Genomic DNA, 27,537 nt, shown 5'->3' with positions numbered 1-27,537 from the left:
CACCTAATCGACTTTAATCCTATTTGAAGAGATGTTTCCATATTCTATTCGTTGCATTCGCTCGACCTCAACGGTGTTGAACCACTGTATTCAGCTCTTCAAAGGGATACAAAAAAGTCTCCACCCTGATCCTCCGCCCTCCAACAAGGGCGAGGGCCACCCCCATCTCCTCAGAACTTTTTCAGCTCTTGCAGAGTGCGGACATGTCTAGGCCGAGCTCTCCAACGCCTAGTGAAACGGAGGCCCGCGAGGAGGCCCTTCGTTCTCGAGATCGTCGTGATGTTCTTGAGCTCTTTGACGAACGTGCGATGGATTCCGAAGAAGATCCTCGTTTTGCAGCTTTTGAGTGTTTTCACGGTTTCGACGATGATTCTTCTTCACGTCGTGAGAGGCGTCCCCGTGGACGTTCTCCTTCTCGAAGTAAGTCAAGGGATAGCTATCCTTCTCCGTCTTCGAATGTTGTGTCGCCGGTTGGCGCTTCAGATGTTGTTTCTCGCCAGCAATCTCATCGTCTTCGTCGATGGTTGGTTGAGGGTTTGGCGAAAGATGTAGGCAAGTCACTGCGAGAATCGTTCAAGTTGAAATTTGAAGGCTCGTTTGAGCTTCAATGCCCCAAAGTGGATGAGTCCATGGTACGACACTTGAAGAATGCGAAGAGGGATCGCTCGGGTAACCGCAAAGTTGTTGATTACGTTGAGAAAGCTTGGCTTTCGTCACAGTATCAAGTTATGGATGCTATGCGTCCCCTAATTCACATTTGGATCAATCTTCCGGACACCAGTCCTTTGATGGAAGCGGCGGAATCGGCTCTCCAGCTTTTGGGTGGTGCCTTTGCCAACATCTCAAAGATGCGTCGCCTCAATGTGATGCGCCAAGTTGCGCCCAAGATGTCACCATTGCTTGATGATCCACGCGTTTTCTCGTCGCGGGAAATTTCGCGCCTTTTTGGAGACAAGTTCCTCGATGCCATGGTGAAGGAAGTTGAAGACGAGAATAAGCTGGCAAAAATTGGACGCGCTGGCGGTCCTTATGATCGTTCTTGGAGCACTGGTAACAACCGTTGGAACGACTCAAGAGTTTTTCGCAGTAGCGACCGCGGACATTCTTCCAGTGGGAATCGTTATCACCCCCTTTCGGGTCAAAGTTCGCGTTACCATCACAACCAAGGGGCCAGCGGTCCAGGTATGTTCATTCTGTCTCTCCCGTATTCAATCTATCTGGTATAGACCCTGCTGTTGGTGCACGTTTATTGAGTTTTAGTGAGATTTGGTCTTCTTTTACGGCTGATTCTTGGGTGCTTGACGTCGTCTCTCGTGGTTATTTAATTGAGTTTGATGCTGTCCCTGTTCAATTGTCTTTCCCATCTGATTCTGTAATGAGTGCCGAGATGGCTCAGATCTGCGATCAGGAATTGTCTGATCTTTTGCTTAAGAAAGCTATTGTCCCAATTTCTCACCCGACTGACGGCTTTGTAAGCAACATGTTTGCTGTCCCTAAAAGTTCCGGGGGTTGGCGCCCGATATTGAATTTAAAAAAATTGAATTCTTTTGTTCGTTATGAGCACTTTAAAATGGAGGGTATGGAATCAGTTAAGTATCTTATTCGTAAGAACGATTGGTTGGTGAAGGTTGATTTACGCGATGCTTATTTTACGGTTCCCTTAGCCGCTAAACATCAAAAGTTTGTACGTCTACTCTGGAATGGTAATTTTTACCAATATCGCTGCTTACCTTTTGGCCTCTGTTCGGCGCCTAGAGTATTTACAAAGATTTTGAAGCCTGTTGTCGCTTTTCTGCGGGAACGTGGGGTCCGTTTGGTTATTTATTTAGATGATGTTTTAATTATGGCGTCTTCGGCGGATCTGGTTTCGCAACATTTACATGTTGTCGTTGATTTTATCACCTATTTGGGTTTTCTAGTCAACACCACGAAGTCGATTTTTATTCCCACCCAGGAGATAGAATTCTTGGGGGTCATTGTTAATTCTATTTCCCTTTCTTTCTCCCTTCCCCCTGAGAAGGTGGCAAAAGTAACACAGATGTGCGAAAAGGCCCTCAGGGCGGATAAGATCTCCCTTCGCCAGCTGGCCTCCATTCTGGGAAACTTTTCGTGGGCGATTCCCACGGTTGCCTTTGCCCCAGCCCATTATCGAAATTTGCAACGACTTTATATTTCAGAGTCCCGTGGGGTCAAGGGTAATTTGAATCATCTTGTTTCTCTTTCTGCTACTGCTCGTTCTGACCTTGTCTGGTGGGTCGATAACCTTGAGTCATCGAATGGTAAGGGTATGATTCCAGATGAACCAGATATCATTATTTTTTCCGATGCTTCTCTTTCCGGTTGGGGGGCTTGTAGTGATGGTGTTACGGCACGAGGTCCTTGGACCTTGGACGAAAAGGCAAGACACATTAATGAGCTAGAGCTCTTGGCTGCGCTTTACGCTCTGCAAATTTTTTCTTTACATTCTTCCGATGTCTCTATTCATTTATTTGTCGATAACTCGACTGCGGTTTCCTATATTAACAAGTGTGGTGGAACGCATTCGAAGTCTCTTTGTGACTTGGCCACTTTGTTGATTCATTGGTGCGAGTATCGGAATATTAAATTATTGGCTTTCCATTTACCTGGTTCATTAAATTATTTTGCAGATCGGGAATCGCGAACGTCCATGGACTCGAGCGACTGGATGCTCGACAGACATGTTTTCCACAAAATTCGCACCTTGTGGGAAGTACAGATCGATCTATTTGCCAACGCATGGAACGCGCAGCTGTCGACATTCGTGTCCTGGGTTCCGCAACCGCTTGCGCTGACAACCAACGCTTTCTCTCTGTGTTGGAAACGACGGAAATGTTACGCGTTTCCCCCATTTGCCCTCATTCCGAGATGCCTAGCGAAGGTTCGGAAGGAAGAGGCGTCGTTGGTTCTGGTGTGCCCCTTTTGGCCGTCTCAGACTTGGTATCCTCTTCTTCTAGAGTTGACAGTGGACGTTCCCAGGATAATCAGGCCTCAGCCAGATCTGTTGTTGTCGAGCGATCGGGCGACACATCCGCTCAACGAATCGCTAATCCTATCCGTGTGGAGAATATCCGGATGCGTTTCCGAGATCGAGCATTTTCAGAAGAGGTTATCGCTTTATTGTTGGACGCCAACCGTGCTTCCACGGTTTCTTCTTACCAGTCCGCCTGGAACCATTGGTTTGGCTGGTGTACTGAACGGGGATCCGATCCCTTGTGTAACTCTGTAGTAGTTGTCCTTCAGTACCTTGCTGATTTACATAAGGAGGGTTATGCTTTTCGCTCAATTAACGTGCATAGATCGATGTTGTCTATGACACTTGATGGCCTAGACGGTTTTAAGATCGGTGACCATCCTCTAGTTGTTCAGTTGTTGAAAGGTTGCTTTAACAATAATCCCCCTCGTCCTCGTTATGATTCGTCATGGGATCCTGATGACGTTTTTCGGTATCTAACAAGTTTGGGCGATAACACGTCGCTTTCTTTTCCCCAACTTTCCAAAAAATTAATTGTTCTTTTGGCATTAGCTACGCTTATGAGAGTTTCTGAGTTGGCCTCTATATCTTTCCAATCTTTGTCTTTTAGTGAAACGGCTGCGTCTTTTACCCTTCTCCGTCTCCGGAAAACTCAACGTTCTGGTCCATTACAATCTTTTTCTCTTCCGGTTTTCCCTGACAGTTCCTGCTGTCCTGTAAGCTGTTTGCGGGACTATGTTTCTAAATCGGGTTCGTTGCGGCCCAGGTCATGTCTCGCTTTATTTATTGCAACTAAGAAGCCGTACCATTCGGTTTCTTCGTCCACTCTTGGGAGGTGAATCAAATCTTGTTTATCCGAAGCCGGAGTTGATGTTTCGATTTATTCGGCACATTCAACTCGTGGGGCTGCCGCATCTAAGGCGGCCGCTGCCGGTGTAGCAGTGGATTCGATTCTTCGTACGGCCAGTTGGGCATCGGAATCTACTTTCGCTCGTTTTTACAAGCGTTCTATTTCGTCTAATCCAGTAGTGGATGCCATTTTCTCACAAACGTCGTCGTCTCATCTTTGAAGTCCACCGTTGAGGTCGAGCGAATGCAACGAATAGAATTGACAATTATTCGAGGTCGCGAAGCGAGCGACGAATAATTGAGATTCTGTTTGTTAAATGAGAGAAGACCTCAACGGTCTTTTATCTCCCACCCACACCTCCCAAAAATTTTTTGTTTTTTCTGTTCATTCGCTCTGTTTTGTTCATTTTTATCTGATTATTAATTTGTCTTTCTTGTTTATTTTAGCAATTGGAATAACAAGGGGGCCAATAACAGGTCTTTTGGCGGACGGGGCCGTTTTTGAAGGTGATACGGCATAACGGCTTACAGTATCCGGAACAGGCGCTAGTAGCCTTTTTTAATCCAGTCATATTTATGCTTTCTCATTTAATTTTCGAGTTGTATTGTGTTCTCTATCTTCCTCCTCCGTTTGTGTCAGTTTTCCCTGGAAAAGTTCTGAGGAGATGGGGTGGCCCTCGCCCTTGTTGGAGGGCGGAGGGTCAGGGTGGAGACTTTTTTGTATCCCTTTGAAGAGCTGAATACAGTGGTTCAACACCGTTGAGGTCTTCTCTCATTTAACAAACAGAATCTCAATTATTCGTCGCTCGCTTCGCGACCTCGAATAATTGTCAATTATATATCATCGAATGAGGCTCAGTGGTAAAGCACGAGTCGAAAGTTCTGGTGTATAAGTCCCGTGGCATACTAATATTTTTTTCATTTCGTACCTATAACACCCCAAAAATTCAGGGTTAGTAACCACAAAAATTTCGTATTGCGATACGATACAAAATATTCGGGGCTGAAAATAATGCGATATTCGAAATATTCGGGCAAATAACCCCGAAACACTGGTGTACTTTTTTAACAGTGAACGTCTGTATCATCATCTAAATAATGTTTTTATCATCTATTACATTGCAGAGAAGAGAACAGCGTAACTTTATATCCTACATACGCGATTTTGTCGGATTCTGTGCGGATGTAGTCTTAGAAATGATATCATTGGACCCATGTAATTTCTCCAGCATGTGACCATATATGCTGCGTAAAGTAGCTCTTATCTGTATGTACTCAAACTTCCTCTAAAGATTTTCTTCATCCTGCATGAAATATCGACTTCGTTTGATTTGTTTGAATAACAAATTTTATGTATAGGGCTATAGGCCTACACAACGTTACAAGGCGTTTATAGGTAGTTGGTGTAAAACGATTCTTGAAAAAATCCGACTTGGGCCTTCCCTTTTAGACTTTGACGTGTGTTAAGTACGGAACGCCGTTTGATCCATTATTTTATAGACAACCCTTATATCGCTAGCTGATCATTTATGTAGCAAATTAATAGCTAACTTGCATTGCCATCTAACGGTAAAAAATGACACTAATAGGAGGAATTTGAATAGACCACGCCTTCAACGAAGGAGGAGTCCACTACCCATTGAACTTATCGATCGATTGTTAGGCCCATTTCGATTTCGCTACTGTACAGTCAATGGCGGCATGGCAGCGAGCCAGCCGCTGGTGCCGCCTTCGACGCGCGTTGGAATTTGGAAGTGTATGGTTGTATACATGTGGACTTGATGTGGCGTTGCATGTGGGAGGCCCCGTCGGTAATGGTAAGCGTATGAATAAATTAGGGTATGTAAGGCAATTAGTTATGCCATAATATCTCACTTAGTTCGCAGACTGGTCATTTGATGATACGTGTGCACAGTGGTAGTGCTTGGGTGCCTCAAGAGGGAATCACAGAGCATAGCCACCAATACAGCTAAAAGTCATAGAAGATTTTTAAAATTGTTATTTGATTTTGTGTTGTTTCAGCAGTAGTATGTCCTTCAACAATCTGTTATGTCCAACCATGGAATGAGTTGCATGTTACTATGTCAACCAAACGAGGCAACAACAATTAGTCAGTGGAAAACAACACATTCATTCCTGCGGATGGTTTTGAGTTTGGCGAAAGGACAAAATCCAATAGGGTTTCACTATTTTCAGTAAGTGTATCACGAAGAATATTATACTGAAGCATACTTAATTTCTTTAATATAGATTCACAATAGTAATGGTTTCGAAGAGGATATTGATGGAGTTTCGGTATAAAAAAGTATAAGTACATGGATCCTTTTACTATCACACATGTTATGGTATTTTTACAAAATCATTGAAGTGCTTATCTGGACCCCCTTGTTTTCTGTGGCCCCGTTTCCCCTTGACTTATATTATTTTCTTTAACCCTTTTGTGCGTGTAAAACTAAAGGCTAAAAGAAGAAGAATGATTCAAAAATTGTGGGAGAGAATCATCAAAGAATCATACACGTTTAGGTAATCCAAGGAAATAAGAAAGAGTATTAACTCGGCGTAGTCTTCGATTCCGTCTTTTTAAAAGCTGTTTTTTCTGTGGGTGGAACTTTTTTGGTCGAGATGTTATGGGTGTCTTAAAGGCACTGAAGGTTGCATTAGATCCCCAACAAAAAGGGAACACTGGAAATCCCAGGTGGTGATGGGAATTAGTGACAATGTTACGGTGTAGATAACTTCAGAAAGTGTGACGCTAGCTGATGTAAACCGCACCAGCTGTGCTATTACCAAGTCTGTCTCACTTTTGCCGCCTAGGTATCTTTTCTAACAAAATATGTCTTATCAAATTTTCCTTTTGTTAACTGATTCTCATTTAGCAGGAAAAGGTTGTGAGAGTAGCAGAAGAAGAGGAAATTGCAGTAAACCCGTTTTTGAAAGAAGCCAAACATTCCGATGATATGGGATCCCAGCCTGTGGAAACAAAAACACTATGTTTCAGATAGTAAGCTATCTCGACATTCGACAAACCCAAAGTTTCACACATAGATCTGCTTAAACATTCTTTGTTTCTTAAATTTATATCGACATCAGGAAAGACAAAAGGAACACAACGTTCCTAAGCTACTTCTGAGGACCACTGTCACCGAAAGAAAAATCACATCGCTTATAGACTCGGAAGGTGAAAGCGAGACCCAAAAATTTGCATCAACCAAGCAAGTAAATGGTATTTTGGCAGATTATCGTGCACGGAAAGCTAAATAGTCAATTCAATAAACTTTCCTTAACACATTTTACATGACCATTCGTTTAAAACGATTTTATGTCCTCCACTGTTACAGACCACAATGTGTACATGCTTCACATCCGGGAAATTAATACTGCAGTAACCAGAGCGGTAAAAAAAAATTGGCACCAATTCCTACATATCAGGTAGACTTATCCCATTCGAAAGCATTCGGAAAAACAGATTTGTAGAAAAGTTCGGTGTAGATTTTGCCGCAACGCATTCAAGAATGGGGCTTAACACCTTGCAGGGCTTCGGTCCCAACTCAGTTTACGCAGCAGATGCCCTTACTATACGACCCAGCAATCTTTGCTTGCGGTCTTCCAGTGCCGGGAATTTGTTATGATCTTATGCATGCAATTGCTCAACAAGGAATTAGGTAACCAATTCTGTTGCATAGAAAATGTTTATTATTCAACTTATTTCAAAGGAGTGTTTAACATGTCATAAAATAATTAGAACGTTTTTAAAATTTTATTAAATTTTATTTTTATTTGTTTGTATTAAATTTTATTTATTTATTTATTTTTTCGGTTCTGTTCTGTTCTGTTCTGTTCTGTTAAGGTGGAACGGTGAAGAGAAAAGATGTTTGCGAAGATGGGCAATTCGAGATCCAAGAAGAAAAGGAGTGCCCATTGTTTAAAGGCTTAGAGACTCGGCAACTGGTATTGCTGACCCGTGGTGACAGCGTCGAATAGGTTGAAGAAGGGTTGCGTTGCGTCGCAAAATATTCGCGTCATATTATTTCCGTCATTGCTGATACTAATCGCCACCTTTACGGAGTCCAGTTCCATCCTGAAGTTGATTTTACTGAAAACGGTATGTTGGTTTCCTTTCCATTGAGTGCGAAACATTGATCTTAATGGCTGGTGTAAAATTGCAGGACGAATAATGTTGCATAACTTCTTGTTCGACATCTGTGGATTGCAAGGAGTTTTCACATTGGAGAAATGCGAGCAACAGTGTATCCATACGTCCGGCGTACGGTCGGACGTAATAAGATCGTGCTCATGCTGGTAAGTGGCGGATTCGATTCCGTCGTTTGTGCTGCCCTTCTCCATAAAGCACTTCTACAGAGTGACAAACATCCATATCGATAACGGTTTCCTGCGTAAAGACGAATCCGAGCAAGTCGTCACTAGTTTACAGCAACTCGGGCTCAATCTTCGGGTAATTTGAGATGCTTTTCTGGACCGTTCAGAATCTTATAAATGGCCAAAATTTGATACGAGATTAATTGATACGTCGTCCTGTCACATCTCAAATTCTATGATTTATAATTCTTGTTCTATGACAGAGTTCTTTCCAGACAGTGGCTTCTCATTTCTCTCGTCATACCAGCGATCAGATTTGATGTTTCGAATTGTCTTGGGTTGTTAAAGCAAGCTTGACTTTCTACGATGCTTCCACCAACGTGCATGATCGCCAAACTTTGTCGTTGTGTCGGACTGTTAATCTGGAAGAAAAACGTCGAATTATTGGCGATAAGTTTCTCAAAGTGGTAGATAGAACGGCTAACGATTTAAATGTCATTTGGGATAATCTACTTCTCGGACAAGGTATCAAACTTCTCTTTTTTGTTGTTGCATGTATTATATTGCCTAATATTCAATATCATCATACATGAAAAAATTACAGTTGCTTTGATACCGGATTTAATTGAGTCCACTTCGCATATGGCTTCTTCGCGCGCTGATACCATAAAGACTCATCATAACGATTCCGAAATGGTTCGACAGTTGCGCATTTACGGCCGTGTAGTAGAACCTCTTAAAGGTAATTGCGTTGTGGCATTCCAGTAAGATCTTTACTCTTTTCGCTATTTTTTCCAACAGACTTCCATAAAGATGAAATAAGGTCTTAGGTCGCGTGCTGGGTCTGTCCACAGAATTACTGGAACGTCACCCGTTTCCTGGTCCCGGTTTGTCAATTCGAATCCTTTATGCCGAAGAACTGTTTATGGAAGCTGATTTCGTTGAGACGCAAGTGCTGATTCGTTTGATGGTCGATTATGCTAACATGGCAGCTAAGGAACATGCCTTGCTCAGGGAATGCGACAGTGGACTCCCCGACACCAGCCCCCACCCCTACCCCGACACTAGCCCCCCCGACACCAGCCCCCCCGACACCAGCCCCCCGACAACAGCCCCCCCGACATTGTTCCCCCACTATTTGGAATGGGGGCTGGTGTCGCACAGAGAAGGCGACACCAGCCTCCCCCAAAGAAATGCGCAGGGGGCTGGTGTCGGTGAAGACACGACACCAGCCCCCTCGTGAAATCCGTTCAAGTTAAGGGGGGCTGGTGTCGGTGAAGCACACGACACCAGCCCCCCCTCGTGAAATCAGTTCAAGTTAAGGGGGGCTGGTGTCGTGTGCCATTTTTTGCCGATTTTGACAAAAGTGGAAAGGCAATACCCTTCCCAATTTTTCATTTTTGACCAAATTTCAAATTTGGCTTAAAATACATGATTTAGATTCAGAATTGAATGAAAATCACGGAAATCAGGTTTATTTTTCTATTGGTCTTATAGTTTTTCATTTACATGTTAAAAACCATAAATGAAGTTGGTGCGCTAACAGAACTGTTTTCGTTAATTTTTTAAACGGCTAGTCTAAAGATAAAACAGATGACTAAATCAAAATCACCGTTCAATTTCCATTATGCCGTCTGATTTTTGGAGAATTTCAAGAGATGTCATTTTTTGCCGATTTTGACAAAAGTGGAAAGGCTATACCCTTCCCACTTTTTCATCTTTGGCCAAATTTCAAATTTGGCTTAAAATACATGATTTAGATTCAGAATTGAATGAAAATCACGGAAATCAGGTTTATTTTTCTATTGGTTTTATAGTTTTTCATTTACATGTTAAAAACCATAAATGAAGTTGTTGCGCTAACAGAACTGTTTTCGTTAATTTTTTAAACGGCTAGTCTAAAGAGAAAACCAATGACTAAATTGAAATCAGCGTTCAATTTCCATTATGCCGTCTGATTTTTGGAGAATTTCAAGAGATGTCATTTTTGGCCGATTTTGACAAAAGTGGAAAGGCTATACCCTTCCCACTTTTTCATTTTTGATCAAATTTCAAATTTGGCTTAAAATACATGATTTAGATTCAGAATTGAATAAAAATCACGGAAATCGGGTTTATTTTTCTCTGTTGTTTTATAGTTTTTCATTTACATGTTAAAAACCATACATTAAAGTTGGTGCGCTAACAGAACTGTTTTCGTTAATTTTTTTAACGGCTAGTCTAAAGAGAAAACCAATGACTAAATCGAAATCAGCGTTCAATTTCGATTACTCCGTCTGATTTTTGGAGAATTTCAAGAGATGTAATTTTTTGCCGATTTTGACAAAAATGGAAAGGCTAAACCCTTCCCACTTTTTCATTTTTGACCAAATTTCAAATTTGGCTTAAAATACATGATTTAGATTCAGAATTGAATGAAAATCACGGAAATCAGGTTTATTTTTCTATTGGTCTTATAGTTTTTCATTTACATGTTAAAAACCATAAATGAAGTTGGTGCGCTAACAGAACTGTTTTCGTTAATTTTTTAAACGGCTAGTCTAAAGAGAAAACCAATGACTAAATTGAAATCAGCGTTCAATTTCCATTATGCCGTCTGATTTTTGGAGAATTTCAAGAGATGTCATTTTTTGCCGATTTCGACAAAATTGGAAAGGCTATACCCTTCCCACTTTTTCATTTTTGACCAAATTTCAAATTTGGCTTAAAATACATGATTTAGATTCAGAATTGAATAAAAATCACGGAAATCAGATTTATTTTTCTATTGGTTTTATAGTTTTTCATTTACATGTTAAAAACCATAAATGAAGTTGGTGCGCTAACAGAACTGTTTTCGTTAATTTTTTTAACGGCTAGTCTAAAAAGAAAACCAATGACTAAATCGAAATCAGCGTTCAATTTCGATTACTCCGTCTGATTTTTGGAGAATTTCAAGAGATGTCATTTTTTGCCGATTTTGACAAAAGTGGAAAGGCTATACCCTTCCCACTTTTTCATTTTTGACCAAATTTCAAATTTGGCTTAAAATACATGATTTAGATTCAGAATTGAATGAAAATCACGGAAATCAGGTTTATTTTTCTATTGGTCTTAAAGTTTTTCATTTACATGTTAAAAACCATAAATGAAGTTGGTGCGCTAACAGAACTGTTTTCGTTAATTTTTTAAACGGCTAGTCTAAAGAGAAAACCAATGACTAAATTGAAATCAGCGTTCAATTTCCATTATGCCGTCTGATTTTTTGAGAATTTCAAGAGATGTCATTTTTTGCCGATTTCGACAAAAGTGGAAAGGCTATACCCTTCCCACTTTTTCATTTTTGACCAAATTTCAAATTTGGCTTAAAATACATGATTTAGATTCAGAATTGAATAAAAATCACGGAAATCAGGTTTATTTTTCTATTGGTTTTATAGTTTTTCATTTACATGTTAAAAACCATAAATGAAGTTGGTGCGCTAACAGAACTGTTTTCGTTAATTTTTTAAACGGCTAGTCTAAAGAGAAAACCAATGACTAAATCGAAATCAGCGTTCAATTTCCATTATGCCGTCTGATTTTTGGAGAATTTCAAGAGATGTCATTTTTTGCCGATTTTGACAAAAGTGGAAAGGCTATACCCTTCCCACTTTTTCATCTTTGGCCAAATTTCAAATTTGGCTTAAAATACATGATTTAGATTCAGAATTGAATGAAAATCACGGAAATCAGGTTTATTTTTCTATTGGTCTTATAGTTTTTCATTTACATGTTAAAAACCATAAATGAAGTTGGTGCGCTAACAGAACTGTTTTCGTTAATTTTTTAAACGGCTAGTCTAAAGAGAAAACCAATGACTAAATTAAAATCAGCGTTCAATTTCCATTATGCCGTCTGATTTTTGGAGAATTTCAAGAGATGTCATTTTTTGTCGATTTTGACAAAAGTGGAAAGGCAATACCCTTCCCACTTTTTCATCTTTGGCCAAATTTCAAATTTGGCTTAAAATACATGATTTAGATTCAGAATTGAATGAAAATCGCGGAAAACTGGTTTATTTTTCTATTGGTCTTATAGTTTTTCATTTACATGTTAAAAACCATAAATGAAGTTGGTGCGCTAACAGAACTGTTTTCGTTAATTTTTTTAACGGCTAGTCTAAAGAGAAAACCAATGACTAAATTGAAATCAGCGTTCCATTCCATTATGCCGTCTGATTTTTGGAGAATTTCAAGAGATGTCATTTTTTGCCGATTTCGACAAAAGTGGAAAGGCTATACCCTTCCCACTTTTTCATTTTTGACCAAATTTCAAATTTGGCTTAAAATACATGATTTAGATTCAGAATAGAGGCAATTCACATCGCGGTTTCGCGTGTCAATTGTTTCGATGTCCGCCATTTTCTCTGGTTGTTTATATCATGTTTTGCGTTGTCTGTATTGGCTGAAAGTGTTATTTCCCAATACAAAGTGGATTTTGTGAATCAGTGTTTAATTTTTTTCAATTTTTTTTTGTCAGTTAATTGCTACGTATCTTAGTTAGTATGTATAACAATTTCTGTTTCCAGATCACATTTCTTGTATTTTTAAAAAAATCTTTTCTGTAGGGCTGTCAGAAGATAAACGTAAGTATGCAGCAAAACTATTAATAGTAGGTTGTGATTGCCCCTATACAATTCACGAAGAGTATTGGTGCAATGGACTTAGCATCGCAGGAAAAATGCCACTGGTAACCAATCTTGATTTGGTAAATTACCTGCTATGTTCCAAGTCTCCATACACGCATGAAGATTTAAAGGCTTACAAGGGCCTTGAGACCTACAAGAGATTTATCGATGGGGGAATTGGATCATTTTGTGCAATCAGTCTTTTAAACAAAAATTTGTTGATGAAAGCGAAGGTTATTACTCTTCATTTGTTTATTTGTAACATTACTATAACATATAACTTTTTGATGTCATAACGTATAAATAAATTATACTTCATAATTTGTATTACCTCTTGAACATTTAAAATTACTCTTCTTGACTCTCTATCCATGGCTGACTTAGCGTTAACATACACTTTGTCAAGATTCAGGGATGGGGCCCAGTCTGGGTGTGTTTCTCCAGTGTACTAAAAAGGTTTTCCTGTGTGATTTCAAATAGAAGAATTAGATAGACACATTCACTATTAATAAATTTGTTGAGACTTACCTAAAACAAAATGTGCATTACAAACTCTAATGTTATTTGTTTTTGCAACCCGGGGCACAACAATATTGAAAACCCATGACAGCCCTACAGAAAAGATTTTTTAAAAAATACAAGAAATGTGATCTGGAAACAGAAATTGCTACACATACTAACCAAGATACGTAGCAATTAACTGACACAAAAAAAAATTTTAAAAAATTAAACACTGATTCATAAAATCCACTTTGTATTGGGAAATAACACTTTCAGCCAATAATAACAAGGCAAAACATGACATAAACAACCAGAGAAAATGGCGGACATCGAAACAATTGACACGCGAAACCGCGATGTGAATTGCCTCTATTGAATAAAATTCACGGAAATCAGGTTTATTTTTCTATTGGTTTTATAGTTTTTCATTTACATGTTAAAAACCATAAATGAAGTTGGTGCGCTAACAGAACTGTTTTCGTTAATTTTTTAAACGGCTAGTCTAAAGAGAAAAACAATGACTAAATTGAAATCAGCGTTCAATTTCCATTATGCCGTCTGATTTTTGGAGAATTTCAAGAGATGTCATTTTTGGCCGATTTTGACAAAAGTGGAAAGGCTATACCCTTCCCACTTTTTCATTTTTGATCAAATTTCAAATTTGGCTTAAAATACATGATTTAGATTCAGAATTGAATAAAAATCACGGAAATCGGGTTTATTTTTCTATTGGTTTTATAGTTTTTCATTTACATGTTAAAAACAATAAATTAAAGTTGGTGCGCTAACAGAACTGTTTTCGTTAATTTTTTTAACGGCTAGTCTAAAGAGAAAACCAATGACTAAATCGAAATTAGCGTTCAATTTCGATTACTCCGTCTGATTTTTGGAGAATTTCAAGAGATGTCATTTTTGGCCGATTTCGACAAAAGTGGAAAGGCTATACCCTTCCCACTTTTTCATTTTTGACCAAATTTCAAATTTGGCATAAAATACATGATTTAGATTCAGAATTGAATAAAAATCACGGAAATCAGGTTTATTTTTCTATTGGTTTTATAGTTTTTCATTTACATGTTAAAAACCATAAATGAAGTTGGTGCGCTAACAGAACTGTTTTCGTTAATTTTTTAAACGGCTAGTCTAAAGAGAAAACCAATGACTAAATTGAAATCAGCGTTCAATTTCCATTATGCCGTCTGATTTTTGGAGAATTTCAAGAGATGTCATTTTTGGCCGATTTTGACAAAAGTGGAAAGGCTATACCCTTCCCACTTTTTCATTTTTGATCAAATTTCAAATTTGGCTTAAAATACATGATTTAGATTCAGAATTCAATAAAAATCACGGAAATCGGGTTTATTTTTCTATTGGTTTTATAGTTTTTCATTTACATGTTAAAAACCATAAATTAAAGTTGGTGTGCTAACAGAACTGTTTTCGTTAATTTTTTTAACGGCTAGTCTAAAGAGAAAACCAATGACTAAATCGAAATCAGCGTTCAATTTCGATTACTCCGTCTGATTTTTGGAGAATTTCAAGAGATGTCATTTTTTGCCGATTTCGACAAAAGTGGAAAGGCTATATCCTTCCCACTTTTTCATTTTTGACCAAATTTCAAATTTGGCTTAAAATACATGATTTAGATTCAGAATTGAATAAAAATCACGGAAATCAGGTTTATTTTTCTATTGGTTTTATAGTTTTTCATTTACATGTTAAAAACCATAAATGAAGTTGGTGCGCTAACAGAACTGTTTTCGTTAATTTTTTAAACGGCTAGTCTAAAGAGAAAACCAATGACTAAATCGAAATCAGCGTTCAATTTCCATTATGCCGTCTGATTTTTGGAGAATTTCAAGAGATGTCATTTTTTGCCGATTTTGACAAAAGTGGAAAGGCTATACCCTTCCCACTTTTTCATCTTTGGCCAAATTTCAAATTTGGCTTAAAATACATGATTTAGATTCAGAATTGAATGAAAATCGCGGAAAACTGGTTTATTTTTCTATTGGTCTTATAGTTTTTCATTTACATGTTAAAAACCATAAATGAAGTTGGTGCGCTAACAGAACTGTTTTCGTTAATTTTTTAAACGGCTAGTCTAAAGAGAAAACCAATGCCTAAATTGAAATCAGCGTTCAATTTCCATTATGCCGTCTGATTTTTGGAGAATTTCAAGAGATGTCATTTTTGGCCGATTTTGACAAAAGTGGAAAGGCTATACCCTTCCCACTTTTTCATTTTTGATCAAATTTCAAATTTGGCTTAAAATACATGATTTAGATTCAGAATTGAATAAAAATCATGGAAATCGGGTTTATTTTTCTATTGGTTTTATAGTTTTTCATTTACATGTTAAAAACCATAAATTAAAGTTGGTGCGCTAACAGAACTGTTTTCGTTAATTTTTTTAACGGCTACTCTAAAGAGAAAACCAATGACTAAATCGAAATCAGCGTTCAATTTCGATTACTCCGTCTGATTTTTGGAGAATTTCAAGAGATGTCATTTTTGGCCGATTTCGACAAAAGTGGAAAGGCTATACCCTTCCCACTTTTTCATTTTTGACCAAATTTCAAATTTGGCATAAAATACATGATTTAGATTCAGAATTGAATAAAAATCACGGAAATCAGGTTTATTTTTCTATTGGTCTTATAGTTTTTCATTTACATGTTAAAAACCATAAATGAAGTTGGTGCGCTAACAGAACTGTTTTCGTTAATTTTTTTAACGGCTAGTCTAAAGAGAAAACCAATGACTAAATTGAAATCAGCGTTCAATTTCCATTATGCCGTCTGATTTTTGGAGAATTTCAAGAGATGTCATTTTTTGCCGATTTCGACAAAAGTGGAAAGACTATACCCTTCCCACTTTTTCATTTTTGACCAAATTTCAAATTTGGCTTAAAATACATGATTTAGATTCAGAATTGAATAAAAATCACGGAAATCAGGTTTATTTTTCTATTGGTTTTATAGTTTTTCATTTACATGTTAAAAACCATAAATGAAGTTGGTGCGCTAACAGAACTGTTTTCGTTAATTTTTTAAACGGCTAGTCTAAAGAGAAAACCAATGACTAAATTGAAATCAGCGTTCAATTTCCATTATGCCGTCTGATTTTTGGAGAATTTCAAGAGATGTCATTTTTTGTCGATTTTGACAAAAGTGGAAAGGCTATACCCTTCCCACTTTTTCATCTTTGGCCAAATTTCAAATTTGGCTTAAAATACATGATTTAGATTCAGAATTGAATGAAAATCGCGGAAAACTGGTTTATTTTTCTATTGGTCTTATAGTTTTTCATTTACATGTTAAAAACCATAAATGAAGTTGGTGCGCTAACAGAACTGTTTTCGTTAATTTTTTAAACGGCTAGTCTAAAGAGAAAACCAATGACTAAATTGAAATCAGCGTTCAATTTCCATTATGCCGTCTGATTTTTGGAGAATTTCAAGAGATGTCATTTTTGGCCGATTTTGACAAAAGTGGAAAGGCTATACCCTTCCCACTTTTTCATTTTTGATCAAATTTCAAATTTGGCTTAAAATACATGATTTAGATTCAGAATTCAATAAAAATCACGGAAATCGGGTTTATTTTTCTATTGGTTTTATAGTTTTTCATTTACATGTTAAAAACCATAAATTAAAGTTGGTGCGCTAACAGAACTGTTTTCGTTAATTTTTTTAACGGCTACTCTAAAGAGAAAACCAATGACTAAATCGAAATCAGCGTTCAATTTCGATTACTCCGTCTGATTTTTGGAGAATTTCAAGAGATGTCATTTTTTGCCGATTTCGACAAAAGTGGAAAGGCAATACCCTTCCCACTTTTTCATTTTTGACCAAATTTCAAATTTGGCATAAAATACAAGATTTAGATTCAGAATTGAATAAAAATCACGGAAATCAGGTTTATTTTTCTATTGGTCTTATAGTTTTTCATTTACATGTTAAAAACCATAAATGAAGTTGGTGCGCTAACAGAACTGTTTTCGTTAATTTTTTTAACGGCTAGTCTAAAGAGAAAACCAATGACTAAATTGAAATCAGCGTTCAATTTCCATTATGCCGTCTGATTTTTGGAGAATTTCAAGAGATGTCATTTTTTGCCGATTTCGACAAAAGTGGAAAGGCTATACCCTTCCCACTTTTTCATTTTTGACCAAATTTCAAATTTGGCTTAAAATACATGATTTAGATTCAGAATTGAATAAAAATCACGGAAATCAGGTTTATTTTTCTATTGGTTTTATAGTTTTTCATTTACATGTTAAAAACCATAAATGAAGTTGTTGCGCTAACAGAACTGTTTTCGTTAATTTTTTAAACGGCTAGTCTAAAGAGAAAACCAATGACTAAATTGAAATCAGCGTTCAATTTCCATTATGCCGTCTGATTTTTGGAGAATTTCAAGAGATGTCATTTTTGGCCGATTTTGACAAAAGTGGAAAGGCTATACCCTTCCCACTTTTTCATTTTTGATCAAATTTCAAATTTGGCTTAAAATACATGATTTAGATTCAGAATTGATTAAAAATCACGGAAATCGGGTTTATTTTTCTATTGGTTTAATAGTTTTTCATTTACATGTTAAAAACCATAAATTAAAGTTGGTGCGGTAACAGAACTGTTTTCGTTAATTTTTTTAACGGCTAGTCTAAAGAGAAAACCAATGACTAAATCGAAATCAGCGTTCAGTTTCGATTACTCCGTCTGATTTTTGGAGAATTTCAAGAGATGTCATTTTTGGCCGATTTTGACAAAATTGGAAAGGCTATACCCTTCCCACTTTTTCATTTTTGACCAAATTTCAAATTTGGCTTAAAATACATGATTTAGATTCAGAATTGAATGAAAATCACGGAAATCAGGTTTATTTTTCTATTGGTTTTATAGTTTTTCATTTACATGTTAAAAACCATAAATGAAGTTGGTGCGCTAACAGAACTGTTTTCGTTAATTTTTTTAACGGCTAGTCTAAAGAGAAAACCAATGACTAAATCGAAATCAGCGTTCAATTTCGATTACTCCGTCTGATTTTTGGAGAAATTCAAGAGATGTCATTTTTGGCCGATTTTGACAAAAGTGGAAAGGCTATACCCTTCCCACTTTTTCATTTTTGACCAAATTTCAAATTTGGCTTAAAATACATGATTTAGATTCAGAATTGAATGAAAATCACGGAAATCAGGTTTATTTTTCTATTGGTCTTATAGTTTTTCATTTACATGTTAAAAACCATAAATGAAGTTGGTGCGCTAACAGAACTGTTTTCGTTAATTTTTTAAACGGCTAGTCTAAAGAGAAAACCAATGACTAAATCGAAATCAGCGTTCAATTTCCATTATGCCGTCTGATTTTTGGAGAATTTCAAGAGATGTCATTTTTTGCCGATTTTGACAAAAGTGGAAAGGCTATACCCTTCCCACTTTTTTCATCTTTGGCCAAATTTCAAATTTGGCTTAAAATACATGATTTAGATTCAGAATTGAATGAAAATCGCGGAAAACTGGTTTATTTTTCTATTGGTCTTATAGTTTTTCATTTACATGTTAAAAACCATAAATGAAGTTGGTGCGCTAACAGAACTGTTTTCGTTAATTTTTTAAACGGCTAGTCTAAAGAGAAAACCAATGCCTAAATTGAAATCAGCGTTCAATTTCCATTATGCCGTCTGATTTTTGGAGAATTTCAAGAGATGTCATTTTTGGCCGATTTTGACAAAAGTGGAAAGGCTATACCCTTCCCACTTTTTCATTTTTGATCAAATTTCAAATTTGGCTTAAAATACATGATTTAGATTCAGAATTGAATAAAAATCATGGAAATCGGGTTTATTTTTCTATTGGTTTTATAGTTTTTCATTTACATGTTAAAAACCATAAATTAAAGTTGGTGCGCTAACAGAACTGTTTTCGTTAATTTTTTTAACGGCTACTCTAAAGAGAAAACCAATGACTAAATCGAAATCAGCGTTCAATTTCGATTACTCCGTCTGATTTTTGGAGAATTTCAAGAGATGTCATTTTTGGCCGATTTCGACAAAAGTGGAAAGGCTATACCCTTCCCACTTTTTCATTTTTGACCAAATTTCAAATTTGGCATAAAATACATGATTTAGATTCAGAATTGAATAAAAATCACGGAAATCAGGTTTATTTTTCTATTGGTCTTATAGTTTTTCATTTACATGTTAAAAACCATAAATGAAGTTGGTGCGCTAACAGAACTGTTTTCGTTAATTTTTTTAACGGCTAGTCTAAAGAGAAAACCAATGACTAAATTGAAATCAGCGTTCAATTTCCATTATGCCGTCTGATTTTTGGAGAATTTCAAGAGATGTCATTTTTTGCCGATTTCGACAAAAGTGGAAAGACTATACCCTTCCCACTTTTTCATTTTTGACCAAATTTCAAATTTGGCTTAAAATACATGATTTAGATTCAGAATTGAATAAAAATCACGGAAATCAGGTTTATTTTTCTATTGGTTTTATAGTTTTTCATTTACATGTTAAAAACCATAAATGAAGTTGGTGCGCTAACAGAACTGTTTTCGTTAATTTTTTAAACGGCTAGTCTAAAGAGAAAACCAATGACTAAATTGAAATCAGCGTTCAATTTCCATTATGCCGTCTGATTTTTGGAGAATTTCAAGAGATGTCATTTTTTGTCGATTTTGACAAAAGTGGAAAGGCTATACCCTTCCCACTTTTTCATCTTTGGCCAAATTTCAAATTTGGCTTAAAATACATGATTTAGATTCAGAATTGAATGAAAATCGCGGAAAACTGGTTTATTTTTCTATTGGTCTTATAGTTTTTCATTTACATGTTAAAAACCATAAATGAAGTTGGTGCGCTAACAGAACTGTTTTCGTTAATTTTTTAAACGGCTAGTCTAAAGAGAAAACCAATGACTAAATTGAAATCAGCGTTCAATTTCCATTATGCCGTCTGATTTTTGGAGAATTTCAAGAGATGTCATTTTTGGCCGATTTTGACAAAAGTGGAAAGGCTATACCCTTCCCACTTTTTCATTTTTGATCAAATTTCAAATTTGGCTTAAAATACATGATTTAGATTCAGAATTCAATAAAAATCACGGAAATCGGGTTTATTTTTCTATTGGTTTTATAGTTTTTCATTTACATGTTAAAAACCATAAATTAAAGTTGGTGCGCTAACAGAACTGTTTTCGTTAATTTTTTTAACGGCTACTCTAAAGAGAAAACCAATGACTAAATCGAAATCAGCGTTCAATTTCGATTACTCCGTCTGATTTTTGGAGAATTTCAAGAGATGTCATTTTTTGCCGATTTCGACAAAAGTGGAAAGGCAATACCCTTCCCACTTTTTCATTTTTGACCAAATTTCAAATTTGGCATAAAATACAAGATTTAGATTCAGAATTGAATAAAAATCACGGAAATCAGGTTTATTTTTCTATTGGTCTTATAGTTTTTCATTTACATGTTAAAAACCATAAATGAAGTTGGTGCGCTAACAGAACTGTTTTCGTTAATTTTTTTAACGGCTAGTCTAAAGAGAAAACCAATGACTAAATTGAAATCAGCGTTCAATTTCCATTATGCCGTCTGATTTTTGGAGAATTTCAAGAGATGTCATTTTTTGCCGATTTCGACAAAAGTGGAAAGGCTATACCCTTCCCACTTTTTCATTTTTGACCAAATTTCAAATTTGGCTTAAAATACATGATTTAGATTCAGAATTGAATAAAAATCACGGAAATCAGGTTTATTTTTCTATTGGTTTTATAGTTTTTCATTTACATGTTAAAAACCATAAATGAAGTTGTTGCGCTAACAGAACTGTTTTCGTTAATTTTTTAAACGGCTAGTCTAAAGAGAAAACCAATGACTAAATTGAAATCAGCGTTCAATTTCCATTATGCCGTCTGATTTTTGGAGAATTTCAAGAGATGTCATTTTTGGCCGATTTTGACAAAAGTGGAAAGGCTATACCCTTCCCACTTTTTCATTTTTGACCAAATTTCAAATTTGGCTTAAAATACATGATTTAGATTCAGAATTGAATGAAAATCACGGAAATCAGGTTTATTTTTCTATTGGTTTTATAGTTTTTCATTTACATGTTAAAAACCATAAATGAAGTTGGTGCGCTAACAGAACTGTTTTCGTTAATTTTTTAACGGCTAGTCTAAAGAGAAAACCAATGACTAAATCGAAATCAGCGTTCAATTTCCGATTACTCCGTCTGATTTTTGGAGAAATTCAAGAGATGTCATTTTTGGCCGATTTTGACAAAAGTGGAAAGGCTATACCCTTCCCACTTTTTCATTTTTGACCAAATTTCAAATTTGGCTTAAAATACATGATTTAGATTCAGAATTGAATAAAAATCACGGAAATCAGGTTTATTTTTCTATTGGTCTTATAGTTTTTCATTTACATGTTAAAAACCATAAATTGAAGTTGGTGCGCTAACAGAACTGTTTTCGTTAATTTTTTAAACGGCTAGTCTAAAGAGAAAACCAATGACTAAATTGAAATCAGCGTTCAATTTCCATTATGCCGTCTGATTTTTGGAGAATTTCAAGAGATGTCATTTTTTGCCGATTTCGACAAAAGTGGAAAGGCTATACCCTTCCCACTTTTTCATTTTTGACCAAATTTCAAATTTGGCTTAAAATACATGATTTAGATTCAGAATTGAATAAAAATCACGGAAATCAGGTTTATTTTTCTATTGGTTTTATAGTTTTTCATTTACATGTTAAAAACCATAAATGAAGTTGGTGCGCTAACAGAACTGTTTTCGTTAATTTTTTAAACGGCTAGTCTAAAGAGAAAACCAATGACTAAATCGAAATCAGCGTTCAATTTCCATTATGCCGTCTGATTTTTGGAGAATTTCAAGAGATGTCATTTTTTGCCGATTTTGACAAAAGTGGAAAGGCTATACCCTTCCCACTTTTTTCATCTTTGGCCAAATTTCAAATTTGGCTTAAAATACATGATTTAGATTCAGAATTGAATGAAAATCACGGAAATCAGGTTTATTTTTCTATTGGTCTTATAGTTTTTCATTTACATGTTAAAAACCATAAATGAAGTTGGTGCGCTAACAGAACTGTTTTCGTTAATTTTTAAACGGCTAGTCTAAAGAGAAAACCAATGACTAAATTAAAATCAGCGTTCAATTTCCATTATGCCGTCTGATTTTTGGAGAATTTCAAGAGATGTCATTTTTTGTCGATTTTGACAAAAGTGGAAAGGCAATACCCTTCCCACTTTTTCATCTTTGGCCAAATTTCAAATTTGGCTTAAAATACATGATTTAGATTCAGAATTGAATGAAAATCGCGGAAAACTGGTTTATTTTTCTATTGGTCTTATAGTTTTTCATTTACATGTTAAAAACCATAAATGAAGTTGGTGCGCTAACAGAACTGTTTTCGTTAATTTTTTTAACGGCTAGTCTAAAGAGAAAACCAATGACTAAATTGAAATCAGCGTTCCATTCCATTATGCCGTCTGATTTTTGGAGAATTTCAAGAGATGTCATTTTTTGCCGATTTCGACAAAAGTGGAAAGGCTATACCCTTCCCACTTTTTCATTTTTGACCAAATTTCAAATTTGGCTTAAAATACATGATTTAGATTCAGAATTGAATAAAAATCACGGAAATCAGGTTTATTTTTCTATTGGTTTTATAGTTTTTCATTTACATGTTAAAAACCATAAATGAAGTTGTTGCGCTAACAGAACTGTTTTCGTTAATTTTTTAAACGGCTAGTCTAAAGAGAAAACCAATGACTAAATCGAAATCAGCGTTCAATTTCCATTATGCCGTCTGATTTTTGGAAAATTTCAAGAGATGTCATTTTTGGCCGATTTTGACAAAAGTGGAAAGGCTATAGCTGTTAGAAATTCCAGAACCCGAACCTGATGGTTCAGGGACGGACAATTAGAAAGGAAGTCAAACGGAGAAGTAATGAGATAGATCGGCGTAACAAGAAGACAAAAGACCGTAGAAAGTAAAGGTGAGATGAGGAATAAAAGAGTTAAAACCATAGCAACGTTTCTAATGCAAAAACAGGGAAAAATAGAATAGTAAGAGAAGTTGTCGCTAGATGGCGCCACACGGAACTAATCAGAAATTAGTTACTGTAACCATCGCTAGATGACGCCACATGGAACTTAAGTTCAGAAATAGTTCGGATAAAGTATCACTAGATGGTGCCACTAGGAGCTGGGTATTTGATTCAAAGATCCAGCGTTAGATGGCGCCACTAACGTCCTGCCAAAATATCTTTTAGTTTACTAAATGAGCGCTAGATGGCGCCACTAAGATCCTGCCGAGAGGGCACATGATATCGGAGCTGACTACTAGATGGAGCTTCTTCAACTAGCCCATCAGTATCGACTAGTTGATACGCATCGACTAGTGATAGACTCATAGAGATGACCAACTTAGACTGGACCATAAGTATCGGCTAGCTGATAAGAATCGACGACAAGATAGTGGCATCTAGTTCGAGACCACCGAACTAAAATTATCGGAAGACCCGTCACAAGATGGCGCCACCAGTAATTGTTAACAAACAAATAGAGATCGGCAACTATAATTAACCGGTTATTCCGTTGCCATGGTTACAAGGTTAACCGGTTAATTCGTTTCTCAGTTCATTCACCTCACAAGGTCACGCGCGGAAAGAAGAATAGAAGATCGAGACGACATCTACGCCAGCGCCAAAATTATTGTTACGTTTAGATTAATTCTCTGTCAACGGTGTTTTTATAATTGGTATATAAGGGGCTGAAATAGGCCTCATTAATACACACTATTTTTCCACCGATTTTCCCGGCGTTCGTCTACTTTATTTGGTATTATTGTCTTTGATTGGTTTTTCTTGTTGTTGTTGTCGTTGCTGCCTGCTGTTGCCTTTCGCTGTTTGCTGCTGGATTGCTGCTTTGTTGCCTCTGCCGCCTTGCTGTTTTTCTCGCTGCCATCGCTGTCAACACCTCCAGCCACCAACCATCCGGGATCCTTCAACCATCTAACGAATAAGAAGACCTCGTCATAAGTAAAATATATTCTAAACTTTTCTTGCTCTTTGATTGTTGCTGCTGTGTCGCGGCAATAAACCGCCATCCTTTTCCGTCCTTTACGGCAATCTTCTTCACGATACTGTCACCCTATAAGGTGACAGGTTGGCCAATACACAAAAGATATATATACGCTGGCACTTCGGTGCTAGGCCAGAGAAATAAAAACAGAAAACGCTGACACTTCGGTGTTAGGCCTAGAAAAAGCAAAAGATTTACATAAATAAATATACTCTGAGAAATCACCTGAGTCAGCAGTTTCTGACATAAAGATTCAGTAATCTTTAAAATAGCCTACACTTCCCACTTTTTTCATTTTTGACCAAATTTCAAATTTGGCTTAAAATACATGATTTAGATTCAGAATTGAATGAAATTCACGGAAATCAGGTTTATTTTTCTATTGGTCTTATAGTTTTTCATTTACATGTTAAAAACCATAAATGAAGTTGGTGCGCTAACAAAACTGTTTTCGTTAATTTTTTTAACGGCTAGTCTAAAGAGAAAACCAATGACTAAATTGAAATCAGCGTTCAATTTCCATTATGCCGTCTGATTTTTGGAGAATTTCAAGAGATGTAATTTTTGGCCGATTTTGACAAAAGTGGAAAGGCTATACCCTTCCCACTTTTTCATTTTTGACCAAATTTCAAATTTGGCTTAAAATACATGATTTAGATTCAGAATTGAATAAAAATCACGGAAATCGGGTTTATTTTTCTATTGGTTTCATAGTTTTTCATTTACATGTTAAAAACCATAAATTAAAGTTGGTGCGCTAACAGAACTGTTTTCGTTAAATTTTTTAACGGCTAGTCTAAAGAGAAAACCAATGACTAAATCGAAATCAGCGTTCAATTTCGATTACTCCGTCTGATTTTTGGAGAATTTCAAGAGATATCATTTTTGGCCGATTTTGACAAAAGTGGAAAGGCTTATACCCTTCCCACTTTTTCATTTTTGACCAAATTTCAAATTTGGCTTAAAATACATGATTAAGATTCAGAATTGAATGAAAATCACGGAAATCAGGTTTTTTTCGATTGGTCTTATAGTTTTTCATTTACATGTTAAAAACCATAAATGAAGTTGGTGCGCTAACAGAACTGTTTTCGTTAATTTTTTAAACGGCTAGTCTAAAGAGAAAACCAATGACTAAATTGAAATCAGCGTTCAATTTCCATTATGCCGTGTGATTTTTGGAGAGAATTTCAAGAGATGTCATTTTTTGCCGATTTCGACAAAAGTGGAAAGGCTATACCCTTCCCACTTTTTCATTTTTGACCAAATTTCAAATTTGGCTTAAAATACATGATTTAGATTCAGAATTGAATGAAAATCACGGAAATCAGGTTTTTTTTCGATTGGTCTTATAGTTTTTCATTTACATGTTAAAAACCATAAATGAAGTTGGTGCGCTAACAGAACTGTTTTCGTTAATTTTTTAAACGGCTAGTCTAAAGAGAAAACCAATGACTAAATTGAAATCAGCGTTCAATTTCCATTATGCCGTGTGATTTTTGGAGAATTTCAAGAGATGTCATTTTTTGCCGATTTCGACAAAAGTGGAAAGGCTATACCCTTCCCACTTTTTCATTTTTGACCAAATTTCAAATTTGGCTTAAAATACATGATTTAGATTCAGAATTGAATAAAAATCACGGAAATCAGGTTTATTTTTCTATTGGTCTTATAGTTTTTCATTTACATGTTAAAAACCATAAATGAAGTTGGTGCGCTAACAGAACTGTTTTCGTTAATTTTTTAAACGGCTAGTCTAAAGAGAAAACCAATGACTAAATCGAAATCAGCGTTCGATTTCCATTATGCCGTCTGATTTTTGGAGAATTTCAAGAGATGTCATTTTTTGCCGATTTTGACAAAAGTGGAAAGGCTAAACCCTTCGCACTTTTTCATTTTTGACCAAATTTCAAATTTGGCTTAAAATACATGATTTAGATTCAGAATTGAATGAAAATCACGGAAATCAGGTTTATATTTCTATTGGTCTTATAGTTTTTCATTTACATGTTAAAAACCATAAATGAAGTTGGTGCGCTAACAGAACTGTTTTCGTTAATTTTTAAACGGCTAGTCTAAAGAGAAAACCAATGACTAAATTGAAATCAGCGTTCAATTTCCATTATGCCGTCTGATTTTTGGAGAATTTCAAGAGATGTAATTTTTGGCCGATTTTGACAAAAGTGGAAAGGCTATACCCTTCCCACTTTTTCATTTTTGACCAAATTTCAAATTTGGCTTAAAATACATGATTTAGATTCAGAATTGAATAAAAATCACGGAAATCGGGTTATTTTTCTATTGGTTTCATAGTTTTTCATTTACATGTTAAAAACCATAAATTAAAGTTGGTGCGCTAACAGAACTGTTTTCGTTAAATTTTTTAACGGCTAGTCTAAAGAGAAAACCAATGACTAAATCGAAATCAGCGTTCAATTTCGATTACTCCGTCTGATTTTGGAGAATTTCAAGAGATATCATTTTTGGCCGATTTTGACAAAAGTGGAAAGGCTTATACCCTTCCCACTTTTTCATTTTTGACCAAATTTCAAATTTGGCTTAAAATACATGATTTAGATTCAGAATTGAATGAAAATCACGGAAATCAAGTTTTTTTTCGATTGGTCTTATAGTTTTTCATTTACATGTTAAAAACCATAAATGAAGTTGGTGCGCTAACAGAACTGTTTTCGTTAATTTTTTAAACGGCTAGTCTAAAGAGAAAAACCAATGACTAAATTGAAATCAGCGTTCAATTTCCATTATGCCGTCTGATTTTTGGAGGAATTTCAAGAGATGTCATTTTTTGCCGATTTCGACAAAAGTGGAAAGGCTATACCCTTCCCACTTTTTCATTTTTGACCAAATTTCAAATTTGGCTTAAAATACATGATTTAGATTCAGAATTGAATGAAAATCACGGAAATCAGGTTTATTTTTCTATTGGTCTTATAGTTTTTCATTTACATGTTAAAAACCATAAATGAAGTTGGTGCGCTAACAGAACTGTTTTCGTTAATTTTTTAAACGGCTAGTCTAAAGAGAAAACCAATGACTAAATTGAAATCAGCGTTCAATTTCCATTATGCCGTCTGATTTTTGGAGAA

At 36.0% G+C, this 27,537-nt stretch overlaps 3 long non-coding RNA genes, 1 other non-coding gene and 1 pseudogene across 4 annotated transcripts; 4 read left to right on the top strand and 1 right to left on the bottom strand.

Moving 5' to 3' along the window:
• The first annotated feature begins 203 nt into the window (after positions 1–203).
• LOC116918731 lies at positions 204–5,077 on the top strand. Its single transcript, XR_006641587.1, has 6 exons — positions 204–415; positions 453–523; positions 592–1,182; positions 2,649–3,076; positions 4,289–4,440; positions 4,967–5,077. It is a non-coding gene; the product is annotated as an uncharacterized LOC116918731 (transcript).
• A 429-nt stretch (positions 5,078–5,506) lies between these two features.
• Positions 5,507–6,843, top strand: LOC123466976. Its single transcript, XR_006641581.1, has 4 exons — positions 5,507–5,658; positions 5,721–6,036; positions 6,092–6,655; positions 6,718–6,843. It is a non-coding gene; the product is annotated as an uncharacterized LOC123466976 (long non-coding RNA).
• A 510-nt stretch (positions 6,844–7,353) lies between these two features.
• Positions 7,354–9,401, top strand: LOC116933870 (annotated as a pseudogene).
• Positions 9,402–12,624: 3,223 nt separating this feature from the next.
• Positions 12,625–13,133, top strand: LOC116916267. The gene is made up of 2 exons (XR_004390574.2): positions 12,625–12,681; positions 12,747–13,133. It is a non-coding gene; the product is annotated as an uncharacterized LOC116916267 (long non-coding RNA).
• On the bottom strand, positions 12,701–13,202 carry LOC123466974. Its single transcript, XR_006641572.1, has 2 exons — positions 13,138–13,202; positions 12,701–12,957 (listed from the first exon to the last, which is right to left on the bottom strand). It is a non-coding gene; the product is annotated as an uncharacterized LOC123466974 (long non-coding RNA).
• Positions 13,203–27,537: the final 14,335 nt, after the last annotated feature.

This window comes from Daphnia magna, unplaced genomic scaffold (assembly GCF_020631705.1).
Source record: "Daphnia magna isolate NIES unplaced genomic scaffold, ASM2063170v1.1 Dm_contigs130, whole genome shotgun sequence".
Classification (NCBI taxonomy): Eukaryota; Metazoa; Arthropoda; class Branchiopoda; order Diplostraca; family Daphniidae; genus Daphnia; species Daphnia magna.
The sequence above is the reverse complement of the archived record's forward strand: the minus strand, read 5'-3'. Positions and strand labels throughout refer to the sequence as shown.